Source organism: Macrotis lagotis, chromosome X (genome assembly GCF_037893015.1).
Source record: "Macrotis lagotis isolate mMagLag1 chromosome X, bilby.v1.9.chrom.fasta, whole genome shotgun sequence".
NCBI lineage: Eukaryota > Metazoa > Chordata > Mammalia > Peramelemorphia > Peramelidae > Macrotis > Macrotis lagotis.
In genome coordinates this window covers 386017565-386033847 of record NC_133666.1, presented here as the reverse complement: position 1 = coordinate 386033847, position 16283 = coordinate 386017565, and the positions used below count along the sequence as shown (strand labels likewise).

General features: G+C 34.6%; 1 long non-coding RNA gene across 2 annotated transcripts in view; it reads right to left on the bottom strand.

Moving 5' to 3' along the window:
• Window positions 1–3323: 3323 nt before the first annotated feature.
• LOC141501349 (uncharacterized) overlaps window positions 3324–16283 on the bottom strand; it is a 29077-nt gene continuing 16117 nt past the window's right edge. For both annotated transcript variants that reach the window (XR_012472213.1, XR_012472214.1), the window contains 3 exons: window positions 7748–7863; window positions 5961–6300; window positions 3324–3861 (listed from right to left, as the gene is read on the bottom strand). This is a non-coding gene — a long non-coding RNA (uncharacterized LOC141501349). The remainder of the gene's footprint in view (window positions 3862–5960; window positions 6301–7747; window positions 7864–16283) is intronic.

The following is a 16283-nucleotide window of genomic DNA, read 5'->3' as shown; positions in this document are numbered from 1 at the left end:
AAACAGAAATCTAGAAAGTTTTGGGAGCAAAAATCAAATCACTTCATTAAAAAGGGAAATAAAGCTATGTCTAAAAAGAAATCTTTCTTCTTATGCCATAATAAGGAAGATCAAGGATAAGTGGTGAATAATAATAACTGACATTGCATTAAGGCATTTAATTTGTACCTAAGTTGTTCTCCTTTAACTGTTGCCAAAATAGTGATTAGAGGTAGGACTAATTAATGCTATTCATTTTAATAAAGAGTTTATTTCATAGAAAACATATAATTAACTAGATTATCATCTCATTTATGCTATCACTTACATATGTCATAAAAGATGTTTGATACCATTCTCTTGTATTGAACAAACCACCTATTTTACAAGAATGATAGAGCAAATGATATATTTTTATTGGAATGTCAGATACTTTGCTAAGTAGATTTCATGTGTGGGGTGTGTGTGTATGTGTGTGTGTGTGTGTGTGTATGTGTGTATTGTGTTGGTAGGGAGACTCACCATTTTTTCAACCTGGCTACCAAGAAAAAAGTTATTATTGTTCTTAGATGCCAATAGAGCTTAGGACTTCTAGGAAGCAGTATGACTTTATGCAAGCATTGATTTGAAATTAGAAGACTGGAGTTCAAATTCTGACTGTGGTTTATTACTCATCTGATTTCCTTTACTTTTTCTATTTTTATTCAATACTTTATTTTTCTTCAGTTACATGTGAAAACAATTTTCAACATGTGTTTTAAAAACAGAATTCCAAATTTTCTCTCTCCCCCTACCCTTTTCATTGAGAAGGTAAGCAAGTTGATATAGGTTATACATATGTCATTATATAAAGCATTTCTGTATTAGTTGTGTTGCAAAGGAAAGCATAGATCAAAATAAAACCTAAGAAAAATAAAGTTTTAAAAAAAAGTATGCTTTGATCTGTATTCAAACATCATCAGTTCTTTCTCTGGGGACAGAAAACATTTTTCATCATAAATCCTTCATATTTGTCTTGGATCATTGTATTTTTGAGAATATCTAAATCATTCACAGTTGATCCTCTTACAACACTGCTGTTTCTCAGTACAATGTTCTCCCATTCTCCTGATTTCACTTTGCATATGGTGAATGGATAGAACACTGGCCTTGGAGTCAGGAGGTCAGGAGTTTGAATCCAGCCTCTGACATTTGACTCTTATTAGCTGTGTGATTTTGGGCAAATCACTTAACTCTGATTGCCTTACATCCAGGCTCATTTCCAGTTGTCCTGTTTTATATCTGGCCATTGGATCCAGATGACTCTGGAGAAGAAAGAGAGGCTGGTGACTTAGCATAGTATCCCCCTCACTTAAACGTAATTCATGTGGTTGTCATGACATCACCTCCCTGATGCCATGTCTTCTTTGAAAATGAAGGACAAACATTATTATTGTTATTGTTGTTATTATTATTATTATTTATTCTTGTAAGTCTTTATGTGACTGACTTTAAATTCCACTTAAGACACCACCTTTTACAGGAAACCTTCCCCAAACTCTCTTCTAAATTCTTTCTTCTATTAGTTATTTCCTTTTTACCCTTATATAGCTTGCTTTATATATATTTTCTTGCATACTGTCTCCTCCACTAAATTATAAGTTCCTTGAAGGCAAAGACTATCTTTTTCCTTTTTTTTTAATATATCCAGTACTTAGCAATATGCTGGTACATAGTAGGTGCTTAATGAATATTGATTGACCTCGGGTTCATCACTTAAACTCTCTGGGCCTTAGTTTCTTCATCTATAAAATGAAAGAATTAAACCATATGACCACTAGGACCCTTCTAGTTTTAAATGTATGAAGAGACCTTGCCACATCAAGAGACTGAAGTTTACCTAGATGAATCAGGACTAACAACATGATAGATGGCTTCAAGATGCATGAAGTTTGGGACCAGCATTTAAAAACCAAAACACTATACAAAGACAAAGGAGAAGCAACATGGAGTCAAGGTTAGAGAGGATGACTCAGAATCAGGAAGTGCTATATTCACAGTCTGCCTCTAGCAGAAAATACCATCTGTGTAACCTTTAAGAAGTTACTTTAGCTCTCAATGACCCAGATAGCTATTAGACTATAAGTAGCAGGGAAGATACTGGGGTTCAAATTCTGACTCTGTGGCTTATTACTCATGTGATCTGACTTCCTTTATTTTTCTACTTTTATTTAGTATTTTATTTTTCTCCAATTACATATAAAAGCAATTTTCAATATTTGATTTAAAAACATAATTCCAAATTCTCTCTCTCCTTCTTTTTCTTTCACTGAGAAAGGTAAGCAATTTGATATAGATTATACATGTGTAATCATAGAAAAAATATTTAGTTGAGTTTTAAGGAAAACAGGCCAAAACAAAAATCTAGGAAAATTAAAGTTTAAAAATTTATGCTTTGATCTGTATTGAGGCATCATCTGTTCTTTCTCTGAGTGTAGTTTTCAACATACTTTCTTCAGAGGTGTAGAGAAGTTGCTCAATAATGCTCAATAAACATTGTGAGATGTATACTATGTACCACTCTGAGATAGAGATATAAAGAAAGGTAAAAGACAATTACCTTCCTTAAAGCAGATGATGAAAATAATGTTGATGATGATAACAAAGATGATCATTGTCATCATCTTCATTGCCATTGTCATCATTTTCAGGAACACTCCTCTTCCTAAGTTCAAATCCAGTCTCAGATACTTAATAACTGTGTGACCCCACTGAGCAAGTCACTTAACCATGTTTCCTATAATTTCTTCCTCTCTAAAATAAGCTGGAGAAAGAAATGGCAAATCACTCCAGTATCTTTGCCATGGAAAGTCTAAATGGGATCACAAAAAAAATAGGCCATTACCTGAACAAAATTCTTTAAAGAATTCACTTGGATTTGATGACAACCAAGGTTCCTTCTCACTCTAATTCACTGACATAAATCTATATATCTAACTATATATATATATATATATATATATATATATATATATATATGCAGCTCTTCATATAATTCTGAATACACATTATTGAATTTTTAAGAATTATACTTTGAATATTTTTGTAAATTTATTTTAGATTCATTATATTGTAGGAAAGCAAGAATAGCAAGAAGATATAGATATATGTGAGTTCATTAAAGAATTCTTGGTCTCATATGCATAAAAATCAATATTTTATTTTCAAACAAAATAATGCAACAAAAATGTACCATTTTTGGTCCATTTACTGGCTAAATGCCAGTTGTCCAAGTTGAGAAGTGAAAATGGAATAAACTAAACAAACTCCAGAATGTGAATATTTAATGAATGGCTTAAAAAGAAACAATAAAAACATACTCCATTATTTATTCAAGCAGATCAAATACATCTCTGGTTCTTTGAGGCCACAAGATTCACTATTTAATTTAAAGGGACAAGGAGATTACTTTTCAAAGCAAGACTCACAGAATCATGGCAACACATTCACCAAAATATTCCTTTGAGCTGAGTATTAAAACAAATTAAAATTTAAATTATTTCACAAACATTTCATTTCTTCTAATCTGTGATCTGCTGAATACAAAGAGCTAAGGTATGGTTGAACTACTTAGCCAGAAACCAAATGATTTATTAAATGGTTAGTTAAGCACTTTCTTGGATTAGTAGATGAGAAAGACAAAATTTCTGATTCCCAAACTCCCCTTTTAGAGATTAGCACTTCAGGCTTTTCCATGGGATGTGGATGCTGAAGATTGCTAAGTGGCTGCCATCTGTTAGCTGGAGTATTCTGTTCTGCAACTATAACAGTAACTATTGAAAAAATGCTCACCATACACACCGGGAGGGAGCTTCTTATAGATAACTAGATGCTTCCAGTTGCCTATAAAACAAACAAAGACACAATTAAAACAGCTTGATACAGGGAGGCATTATTCTGGTAGGATTTTATTGGTCCCAGGTGCAGAATGAAAAGGAGACACCAAAAGCATATTAGAGCAACTGCTCTGGATTGTTAATTGGACAAGGGTGAAAAAGAGCAAAAAAATTTAAATGCAATTCATTATTCTCCTTTGCCTAGAAACCTTAGAATACAGAAATACATTATTAAATTATACTTGTTTAATATCAAATTATTAAATACTTTTAGATGTCTTTATTAACCTATATACAAACTATACATGTGGTTTTCCATTCTGTAGATCAGATGTGACAAACAGGAGGCCACAAAATTACTGAGAGTAGCCATTAAAATATAACTAGAAAATATTTTACAAAAAATAAAAATACAATAGAGCACAGAAATATTAATTTGTGGTTCTCAAACTCAATACACAGCTTCAAAGATCCTTATGTATGGTTTAGTGGTCCTTCTTTCTATTTAGATTTGACACTTCTCTTGTAGATTCCCAGTGATAATTAATTAATCCCAGACTATGCTCCTTTGGACATTCAGCATTACTTTTGAACTATTTACCCTTCAACAAACATTCCCATAAAATAATGCAGCTTCAATAAATAGAGAAACATATAATTCTATAGAAAAATCATTAGGAATTTATGACACTGCCTCTTCCCTAATCTCCTACCTGCCCCAAGTATATAATTTATCCCAATGCCAAATAGAAATTATTTTAAGATTATTCATTATTTTGGCTCATTCACTATTTTACTCATTTCTATTAGTAGAAAAAACAAAATTGACTATATTATGAATTTAGTTTCAAGACCTTGTTCTTAAAAATTATTGTCTAGAGTCAGTGGAGACCTTGACTTCAACATTCTGCTTCTTAAATTTTTCTATGTTAATTACTTAATAACTCTTAATCAAAAATACAAACCAGGAAATATAAACAAAACATGGAATTAAATCATAGGGTCAAAAATAGATGGAGAATCTGCAATAGTCAATAGTCAGCAAAAACCTGGGATAAGCCGAGTGACCTAGATGCAATTTTCTATCTCAGTCTGTCTTTACAGGATTTGTTCTGCCTCTATGACTATGTAAGCCCTGGGAAAATAAATCATGTCCAAAGATTTATTAGAGCGAGATGTAATTGCTTTGGAAATGGCAAATAGTTCCAAGGATATTATAGTCACTAAACACATTTTAGACAATGGAAGAAGAAAATGTTTAAAAGAATTATTCGAAAGTAAAATACCCCCCCCTTCAAATCAAGGTAGTAGGCATGCAACAGAACATGAATAGCCTCCATTATTATGTACTGGATAGAAATAAATTATAGAACTTCTACTGCAAGTTATATGTCCCAAGGAAGTCAAAGACAGTAAGGTCTTAAGTATATCAAAATATTCATAGCAAAGGTGTTTTGTTTGTGTGTTTTTATGCTAGCAAAGAACTAGAAACAAAGGAAATATTCATTGAACTGGGGAATGAATGGCTAAACAAATTGTGTCACATGAAAGTTATGCTCTGTCATAAATGAGAAGAATTCTCAGAATGGTGAGAAGACATGAAAAGTAATATAGACTGAAGAAAATAGAGCCAAGAAAGCACTATATATAAAAAGAATAACAAAAAGCAACAAGGCAATGCAATTATAATGACAAACTTAAACAGGAAGAAGGATGGAGAAAATGAACCTCATTCTTTACATTGATATGGAGGCCTAGGGTTTTGAATTATTACAAAATTTTTTTTGGGGGGCGGGTTATTGAGTTACTTGGTTTTGCTGAAATTTCTTTTTTTTTTTTATTACAAAGGAACAAGCAGCCCTCCAGTTCATTTGTCTGCAACCTGGACATCTTTCCCTCCCCAGATCTTTCCCAGAGTACCCCACTGTTTTGCTTCGGTGCTGAGGAAGTGGTCAATGTCCTATTAGTGCCACATCAGTTCTTTATCTAAATCTATTATGTTGAGATCTGAATAGCTTAGGAACCTAAAATTAGAGTATATTCATTCTGCTATATGAATCAATCACCAATCTGCCCACATAGCTGGGGACCGAGAGGGGCACTCACCTGAGCTATTCCATATTGTCATTCATTTCCCATTCATTCCCTTCTTTCCATGGCAAAGGCGATTGTCTTTTGCCCTGTAGATTTATGAGAAGTTGTGGAGACCCTGAACCAAATATAACCCCTGTCCCAAAGTCCATTACTTTGTTGGTGGAGATGAAGTTTCTGCCTGATGTTGAGTGTGGGGTCCAGTAGATGGAAGGTGAAGTTCTCAGTTGATCTCCCTGTTTGGGAATTCTCCAAGCAGAAGTTCCCCTTCACAACTCTTTTGTCTTTGTTTTCAGCTTCAGGAGAGAAGATGGATGAGGTCAAACCCACTTCAGTTTATTAAAGGGGAAAGACTCTAGACAGATGAGAAAAGAGGGAAATCTCCATCATTCCCCTATTCTCAGCTTGCTCCTCTAGAGAAATCAGGGAGTTTCTCTTGGATGAGATGTGAGATCCAGATCTCCCTGTCCCCTTCCCCCTCTCCCCTCTCGCCTCATCCCTCTCCCTCCTCCCCCTCCTTCTCCCTCTCCCTCTCTTCCTCTCTCCTCTCCATCTCTCTCTCTCCCCATCTCTTTACCTTTCCTGTTTACCTCCCTATCCTTTCCACTGACTTTTATATAGCTCCATTGGCATATTTCCTTCCTTCCCTCTGTTTGAGAACTCTGATCTACACAATTCCAAAACAACCATTCAGTTCAATCACTCATTTATGGGAGGGAGAATTTGTTGTTGTTCTGTTATGTCGTGAACCTATTTAAGGTTTTCTTGGTATAGATAATGTAGTAGTTTGTCATTTCCTTCTCTAGTGCTTTTTACAGATGAGAAAACTGAGGCAAACAGGGGTAAACGACTTTCTCAGGGTCCTATAGCTACTAAGTATCTGAGATCAGATTTGAACTTAGGAAGTTGAATCTTCCTGACTACAGGCCTGGAACTCCATCTACTTGTGGGAGGAAGAAATAAAGAAGAAATAAAGCGGCTAATATGGTGGAGGAATTATTCAAACCCCAAACTGATTAATAGACATAATTTTGCATATCATTACTAGATACATTCAAAATGTTTTGGGGGAAACAGAATCTGCTACACAGTCTATTCTCTACAATGGCAGAAACTTCTCAAAAGAAAGGTTAAATTACTTTTATTCACCGAGTAAGGGAAAAATTGTCAAAGCAAGCCAGGCATTTCTATTTTTAATTCTGAAGATCATAATTTCTCCAATGGAATGGATTTTATTTGAAAGAAGAGAGGGGAGGAAGGAAACACATAATGATCTAAGGGCACAAAGAGAACAGATTATTGAAAATCACATCACATTGCTTTTCCAGGTGGGGATATTTATCCTCCTGTTCCAGCAATCAAATCTTTTGCAGGCAGAATATGAGAAATATGAGACATTGAGAGAGTAGAGACAGGGGCAGCTAGATGGTGTAGTAGCTAGAGCATCAGCCCTGTAGTCAGGAGGACCTAAGTTCAAATATGATCTCAAACACTTAATAATTAGCTGGCTGTGTGACCTTGGGAAAGTCACAACCCCATTGTCTTGCAACACAAAGGAAAAGGGAAAAAAAAAGAGAGAGCAGACAATGAGAGGTGTGTGGCTGCTTTCTTTCCTCCAGAGCCAAACAGATGAAACTGATGCCAGTGTTAATGGTAATTAAGATAAATAATAGATACATCATCCATACAAAACTGTTGATTTGATTCAATTCAAGAAAAATATTAAGCAAAATTCCAATATGTAGGGCAAAAGGAAGGGAACAAGCATTTATTGAGAAGATGAAAAATGATCTCCCATTTACCTTGAGAATATCAAAGAAATAAGCTTGTGGTTCTTCATATAAAGGCAAAGAATGCTTTGACTGGACTGAATGACACATAGTCTCAGGCTGCTCAAGTCTTCCTTCTAGGCTGTACTCTGAAAAAAATAACTCACATCTCAGTAATGCTGGGAGTACTTTCTCATATTAACTGAATTTTACAGTTAAGGAACTTATGTACCAGTTAGAGGAAACTGAGGCAGTCAGGTTAAATGACTTGCTTAAGTGTCTGAAGCTGGATTTGAACTCAGGTCTTCCTGATTTGATAGCATCACTCTAGTAAATGTGTTCTATGTGTCAAACACCACTGTTGTAGGTACCAGAAATATTGAAGTACTTAGTGACATGAGTTGCACAATTATATTGATGACTACAGGAGTATGCTGGCAAAGTTTCCTTCTCACTTGCATTTACCAGAATTGTTCCACCCTATGACCTCATTGATAGGAAACAGGACTATTGTAGATGGTCTGGCCATCTGCAGGGGAGTCTCTTGGCCTTAAATTGGTTTGCCTTCCTCCCATTTCAGAGAGGCACTGCAGGACAAGCACTAGCATGTGTTAGCTGGTGATAAGAAGCGATAACATGATATGTCCTAACCTGTCTCTGGATGGGCTCATCATTAGTTTTGCCTTTGACCCTCAGACTTTCCTTGGTTTCTCTTCCTCCCATATCAGTGAGGCACCATATCATACCAGGGATACAAATATAATAAATGAAATAGTCTATACCTTTAGAAGTTTATATTCTAACAGATGAGAAAAGAAGTATTCATATAAATATATAAAGAGTAAGTATATAGGTAAAGTTAATAATGCACATCACATCCTTCCCAGACTCCTCTGCACTCACATTTTAATGTTCAGATGTTGAACACAAAAAGACTTTAAGTCTTACTAATTTTTCTATTAAAGGGGAAAAACAACTTTATTAATATTATAGATAATTTTTATTCTTCTCTAGGTCAACAAAAAAAGAAATATAAATATCTTTATGCCTATTATCATGCCTGTGACTATATAAAAATGTGCCAAGGTCTTACAAAATAACATATAAAATTTACTATAAGACTCAAATGAATTTTGAATTGTCTTGACCTCCAAGAGTTCCCTGTTAAAGTACAGATAAAGTAAAGCAGGAGAGCTAGAAAAGACTTCCATTCATCTTGTCTGATGTCCCCCCATTCTCAGAGGAGGAAACTAGAGACTTAGAATAATTTGCCCATGGTTACACAGGTAATAAGTAGCAGTCAATCATTCAATAGTCACTACTATGAGATATACACCACTAAGAGTTGGGAATACATAGCAAAGCAAAAAACAATCCTTGTTTTCAAGAATTCAATGTCTCAGTGAATAGAGTACTGAACCTGACTTCATATCCAGGCTTATGATACTCACTAGCTGACTGTTCCTGGAAAGTAACTTAAATTCTATTTGCTTTATCCCCCTGGAGAAGGAAATAGCAAACCACTCCAGTATCTTTGCCAAGAAAATGCCATGGGCAAATGGTCATGAAGTATAGGACATGACTGAATGACTAAAAAACTTTCAAGGAGCATATGGTCTAATTGGCAAGACAACATACAAACAACCATGAACAAATGCTAGTGTTCAAACAGGATTTGAACCTAGGACTTCTGATTCCAAATCTGTTGCTCTTGATAATACTTGAGCCAGCTAAAACTTTGGGAGATGGGGATATAATTAAGAACAATATAGAATGGGAATCCAAGGGGCCAGGAGGGAAGACACACAGAAAAGGAAAGTGGAGGGAATGATAGACTAACCATGAGAATCCACTATTTGCTCCAAAAATAAAATTCCAGTTAGACACTATTTTGAAGCTTACCAAACTGAAACTCCATCTATTTGATGCTGCTTCTCTAGAATCCTTCCTATCTGGGTTGCTATTTTTAGCAGTAATTTGTTAAAGAAATACTTCTGGGCTTCACTGCTCCTGAGAGGGAGAGAGGGTGTTTTTCATTATGAAGGGCAAGGTTTATTGGAGGAAAAGCAGAAAACACTAGATACCAATGTAAAATTTGCATGATTTTAGGTGAATGTCTAATCTGCTAAACTGCTTAGTAAACTGGTGGGGGGTTTCATTACCCTTTGAAAATTTCATAATGAACTGGCTGAATTTTTCCAGTTTTGAAATACCACCTGCACTGTTGACTGCTCCCCTGTGAGGATGACATTAGCAAGGTATTTGCTCTACTCCTAGCATATAGATATAAATAGTAAGCGTCATTTTATATCTCTGAGCAGATGAAAAATGATCTCTCATTTACCTTGCAAATATCAAAGAAATCAGCTTGTGGTTCTCCATATAAAGGCAAAGAATGCTTTGACCAGACTGAATGACACATACATAGTCTCAGGCTGCTCAAGTCTTCCTTCTAAGCTGTACTATGAGAAAAATAACTCACACCCCAGGCTATAGTTTTTTTTTTAATATGCCCTTCATTTTCTTTATTCATTTTTTTTAAGTTTTCGTAAGGCAAACTGGTTAAGTGGCTTGCCCAAGGCCACACAGCTAGGTAATTATTAAGTGTCTGAGACCAGATTTGAACCCAGGTATTCCTGACTCCAGAGCCAGTGCTTTATCCACTATGCCACCTAGCTGCCCCATGCCCTTCATTTTTAATTTCATTGACAAATATAGGTATTCAGAGACACAAAAAGAAATGAGAGAAAATAATAATGGGAAGAAAAGAGATTGTAAAAATTGTACTCATATCCACACACTGTTATTTATTGATTATTAACTCTAACCTAAAAGATGCTAATACCTATTGGAACATGGTGTATTGTCATCTTTTTGTTTTAATGATCTCTCGTTTAACTTCTATTTGCCTCTGATAATAATAGTAGAACCTATGTCCTAGGTTATTAGGAAGATAAAAAACAAATATTTGTAAAGAGCCTTGCAAACCTTAAAGCTTTATATATTCCTAGCTGTTATTAGGAATGCTATTTTGTATTTGGCACAGATCTGTGACTGCAATTGTTTTTAATTAAAGTTGTAGTCAGGGTATTTAGTTTTCTAAGTCATTTTTCAGTTGTATCTGATTCTTTGAGACCACATTTGGTTGGCAAAGATACTAGAGTGTTAATTATATAACATAATTCATTAGCCATACTTTCATTGTTAGGTACTTTTTTTCAGTCAGTTACTTTTCTAGGTAGTAGCCCTAATCAGTTACTTTCCTATAGATAAGTGATAAAAAATGAAAATGAATTCAGTGTCAAAATGAGAATTGCAATTTATTAACAACACGATTTTTCCTAACTCAATACTAATAAAGAAAATACAAAACAACCCTGAATTTCAAAATGGCAAATATCACAAAAGATAGTCAATGTTGTGGAGATTGTGGAGGAGACAGATATACAAATGTATTCATTTTGGAAAGCAGTTTAGAATTATGCAAAGAGAATAAGATGTCTATAATCTGTGACATAGTGATTCTACTCTTGAGTCTATATCTCTCAAGTATGTCATTAAGAAGAAGAAAGTTCATTTATATAACAAAATATTTATAGCAGCACTTTTTGTAGTGGCCAAGAACAGGCAATAAAATACATACCTATTGACTGAGGAGTGGTGAAATAAGTTATAGTAAATGAGAATCCTGGAATATTATTTTGCCGTAAGAAATAAAGAATATGGGGCAGCTAGGTGATGCAGTGAATAAGAGCACCAGTACTGGAGTCAGAAGGATCTGAGTTCAACTACAGTCTCAGACAGTTGATATTTACTAGATGTGAGACCTTGGGCAGGTCACCTAACCATTACCCAACCAAAGGAAAGGAAAGGAAAGGAAAGGAAAGGGAAAAGGAAAAGGAAAAGGAAAAGGAAAAGGGAAAGGAAAGGAAAGGAAAGGAAAGGAAAGGAAAAGAAAAGATATATGAATAAAGGGAAGCATGGAAAATCTTATATGAACATAGTCAAGTAAGCAGAAACAAAAAAACACATATATAATGACTATGACAATATAAATGAAAGCAATTATCACAAAGCTACTGAAAGTAAATTGTGCAGAATTAGGACAAATAAGAATGTCTCCAAAGAGATATATGAAAAGTCACTTCTCATTTCTTTGCATAGGCAGGAGATCCATAGGTGTAATATACATATGCTTTCAGACATTTTTCATGTATTGATCAGTTGTACTCTTCTTCCCTCATTTGTCTTTTACTTTAAAAAATACTCTTTGCTATATGGTATGGCTCTCTAAGAGGAGATATACAAAAAAAGGTCCTGCCTTCAATGAACTCAAATTCTAATGAAGATGGGAAACATGAAAATAACTATGTACATATAAGATATTTTATAGGTGCATACAAAATATATAGAGAACTATGAGTTCATTGAAGACTGGAACTCCTTTTTGTACCTCTAAAATTTAGTAAGAAGGCTTGCGTGGCATATGTTAAGGGATTCATATATATTTTTTGTAAATATTTTTTTTCAAAATCGTTTGTGGTTAAATTATCTAAATTTCTCCTAGCATCCCTCCCAGTACTCCTCAAAGAGAGCTAACCTATATAACAGAGAATATTCTTAAAGAAAAAGAGAAGGTAGTCTGGAAAAAAGGTAGAAAAATTAAGAAGTGGAGTAAAGAGAGTGAGAATTCTAAGAGAATTACTTTAGCAGTTGAGGAGAGGATGGACTAAAATTGAAAGAAACATGAGTCAGGGAGACTAGATGTTACTGTAGTTAAAAAGTGTTAAGAGAGGTGGCTAGGTGGCACAGCTGATAAAGCACTGGCTCTGGAGTCAGGAATACCTGAGTTCAAATCCAACCTCAGACATTTAATAATTACCTAGCTGTGTGGCCTTGGACAACCCACTTAACCCCAATGCCTTGCAAAAACTAAACAAAAAAAAAGTGATAAGAACCTTGGTGGTGGCTTTGTGAGTGAAGATTATTGGACATATATTAAAACTGTTGTAAAAGTAGAAAAAGTAAGATTTGATAATGAATAGGTTATATGGGGTGACTAAGAGAAAAAAAGTAGAACATACCAAGGTAGTGAGCCTAAGTAACTAAGAGAGTAATTTGATAAGAGTAGAGGGTATGGAAAGATAAAACAAGGATTCATGTGCCTGCTGAACATGAAGAAGATTCTCATAAAAAGTCAAAATTATAGGAAAAATTCCCTATATGCTAGTGTCTTCTAGATACTCCTGTTTGTGGATGACATTGTGCCGATTATAGCAAGTCACTGGGGATTTCATAGACTCCTAAAAGAAAGCCATAATTTGTTTTGAGAGCAAAATAAATGAGATTTATCATCTGTTGGCCAGTCCTTCATTTCTCTTGTCTTTTTTTATATTTTGTACTGATCAGATCTTGAGGCACCGTAGAGATGAAGAGTAAAGGATTAAGTCATCTGAGGAAAATTATAGTAAGTAAAAGTCATACATACATTGTTGATGAACAAGACATTTTTTGGCACAGGACTTTGTAACCTGCATTCTATAGCTATGGAGATGCTCCCTAGGGTGCTATTGTCCTTCTAGATGTGTGAGTTTGTATACTAATCTGGGAGAGTCATTACCATTTTGGTTGGAGAAGTTCTGTTTCACCCCACTCAAAGTCTCCAGAGCTAATTAAGAGAAATAAATTGATGCATAGTTGTGTGCTAAGCTGGAGTCTGGAAATAGGGAAGAAACATGGAAGAGAAGGTTATAGAGAAAGGGGTTCATTCAAGTAGAAGCACTTAACACAGAGGCAGTATAAGACTTTGGTACTTGACAGCCTCAAGCTCTACACCCCTGGACAACTTTTCTACCTCCACTGCAGAGAACTTTTCACAATGGTGTGGCCTCCAGATCCATGGCCTCCAACCTCTGATTGGTGTGTTCCTCACAGAAACCTCCATTGGTTAGTCTCACTTACAACAACCAAATTATTTCTGTCTTGATTCCACCACCACCAGCTCTTTTTAGCTCCATTGTGTGTATTGCCTTTCCCCATTAAAATGTAGACTCCTTGAGGGTATTCCAGCCTTTATTTTTGCTTGCATTTTTATTTTCTATACTTAAGACAATAACAAATATATTATAAGATCTTAATAAATGCTTTATCTGATCTCTGATGATCCACCTTTTGATATGTCAGATCACAAGTTTTCTTGGCAATTTTTCAACTACTTGTGTGGTTGTTATCAGTCACACAGAAAGAAGGCTTTAATGGAAGAATGATGACAAAATGATTTCTTTCCTTCCCCATCCTGCCTCCATATTAACACCTTGGTGGCTGCCTATAATGCCCAACACAATTGAAATTACCTTAGTATAAAGAACTTTGGTTAGTGAGAGACTATATGCAGATGATAAAGGTAGGCATGAAAAGTGTTAAGACCAGTGACAAAGCCTACCCCAAGAGAAAACAAATCTTACTGCTGTACTTTTCATTTTCAATCATTAAGTGTTCCTTAATCTATATGTGATTTTGAAATCTTGTGAGAATGGGAACTCTTGTCAGGTGAATTATTAATTTTGATGTTAGTAAATCATACCTTTACACTAGAAAGAAATTAAGGTTAAGTCCCTGAAAAGAAAAAGGCAGTCCTTATCTACACATATGCAAAGGTTAGGATCAATTGATCTAAATCTTATAAAATGCCATCCCTATGCCTTCTACAGTGGGAATGAAGCTAGAGTTTGCAATCTAGAACATATAATGAACTCTGAATAATTAATGGAACCATACTCCCTTTGAGCCAATATAAAACAAATGCTCCTGTTATGCACATAGGAAAAATGTTTATTATTTTGATAATCATATTTAGCTATAAGGACAACCATTGTATACAGATATACATATATCATATCTCCTCCACTCAGATATCAGTGATATGTACATATAAACTTTTCTATATTCATGTTTATACTATTAATGTATTTGTGCATATATATACTTACACTAAGCCCAATGATGCTTATATATATACATGTGTGTGTATATATGTGTATCTATCTATCTATCTATCTATCTATATATATATATATACTATATCTCCATATGTAAAGTACAATTGTCTTAGTTATATAAACTCACTAAGACATTGCACTAATGGACCCATGATAATGGGTCCTTAAATGACCCAGTGGTTAAATCCTCTAAGCAGGATTAAGATAGACACAGGCAGAAGAGATTATATATGTAACTTGAATGAAACAAGTAAAAGCTATACTTCTGGCTATGATTTGACTTCATTTTGTGGGAAGGAGCTTTGTTCCAAGTTATAATTCATTAGTAGTATTCAGTAGTAGTAGTAGAAAACTCAGGCTGGTCTTCAGCTAGTCCTAGGTTTATAATATTTTGATACGAATAAAATTATGAGTGGTGAAATGATTTATTACCTTGACCTGAGAAGGGAAGACTTCATAATCTTTCTTTTTTAAAAAACATATCATTTTAGGGGCAGCTAGGTGGCACAGTGAATAGAGCACCAGCCCTAGAGTCAGGAGTACCTGAGTTTAAATCTGACCCTCAGACACTTAATAATTACCTAGCTGTGTGGCCTTGGGCAAGCCACTAAACCCCATTGCCTATCAAAAACTAAAAAACAAAACAAAAAAGAAAAAAGCATATCATCTTTTCATTGAATGATTGTTTCAATGTTTTCCCTTTATTGTTGGGAATGTTATCTCAGAAGCAAATTATATGGTTTGTAGTTCATTGTTTGAGAGAAGTGCATTCAGATTCAGATCAGTCCTTTAAGATTTCTGACAAGATGAGTTTAATTAGTCTTTGTTTATTAAAGAGATTCACTGATTAAAAACAATACAATAAATCCTTCTATTATACTTTCTGGGTTGGCAAAGATAAAAGTTCTGGATGTGTACAAACATAAAGAACAAAATGAACAATTTATTAAATTAATTTTGAGTTAAAGGGGTTTTTAATGGGCTTATCTCAGGAAACCAATGAAATCTTCTCCAACTCTGATTATTCCAGTTGCTGTTTAAGTTTGAGCTTAGGTATCATCCATGAAGGTCTTCTGAAAGTGCACTACAAAGAACATTAAGTTAGAAGTCCAACCTAGTTCTATCATTTTTGGAGACAGAAAAGAGTTCTGTTGTAACTTCAGTGGTGTGCCTTCCTTCAGCACTAGAATCTATTTCCTAAGAAAATCACAGAACTTCAGAATTTGAAGGTACTTCAGAGATTGGCTTGTCAACTTGAACCTGAACAAAGAAATATCACCATGTATTTTGTAGAGTTGATTTTTTAAACCTAATTTTGTTTTTATAATTAACCCCAGTAAATTTTACCTAATTCAATTTAGTCTGATTTTCTAGCTTTTCATTATTTTAAAAGAGTAATAAGTCAGCTTTCTCTACCAGATATGCTACTTCAAATTTGCTCTGTGTGTTTAAATATCTCAAGATCAATCAGAGAGTCCTATAACTTCTACTGAAAACCTCTTTCTTAGCTGAGGTAGAATGACTCTTAACCAGTGTCCATAATGTCTTCTAGGTTACTGAGGGAAATTGAT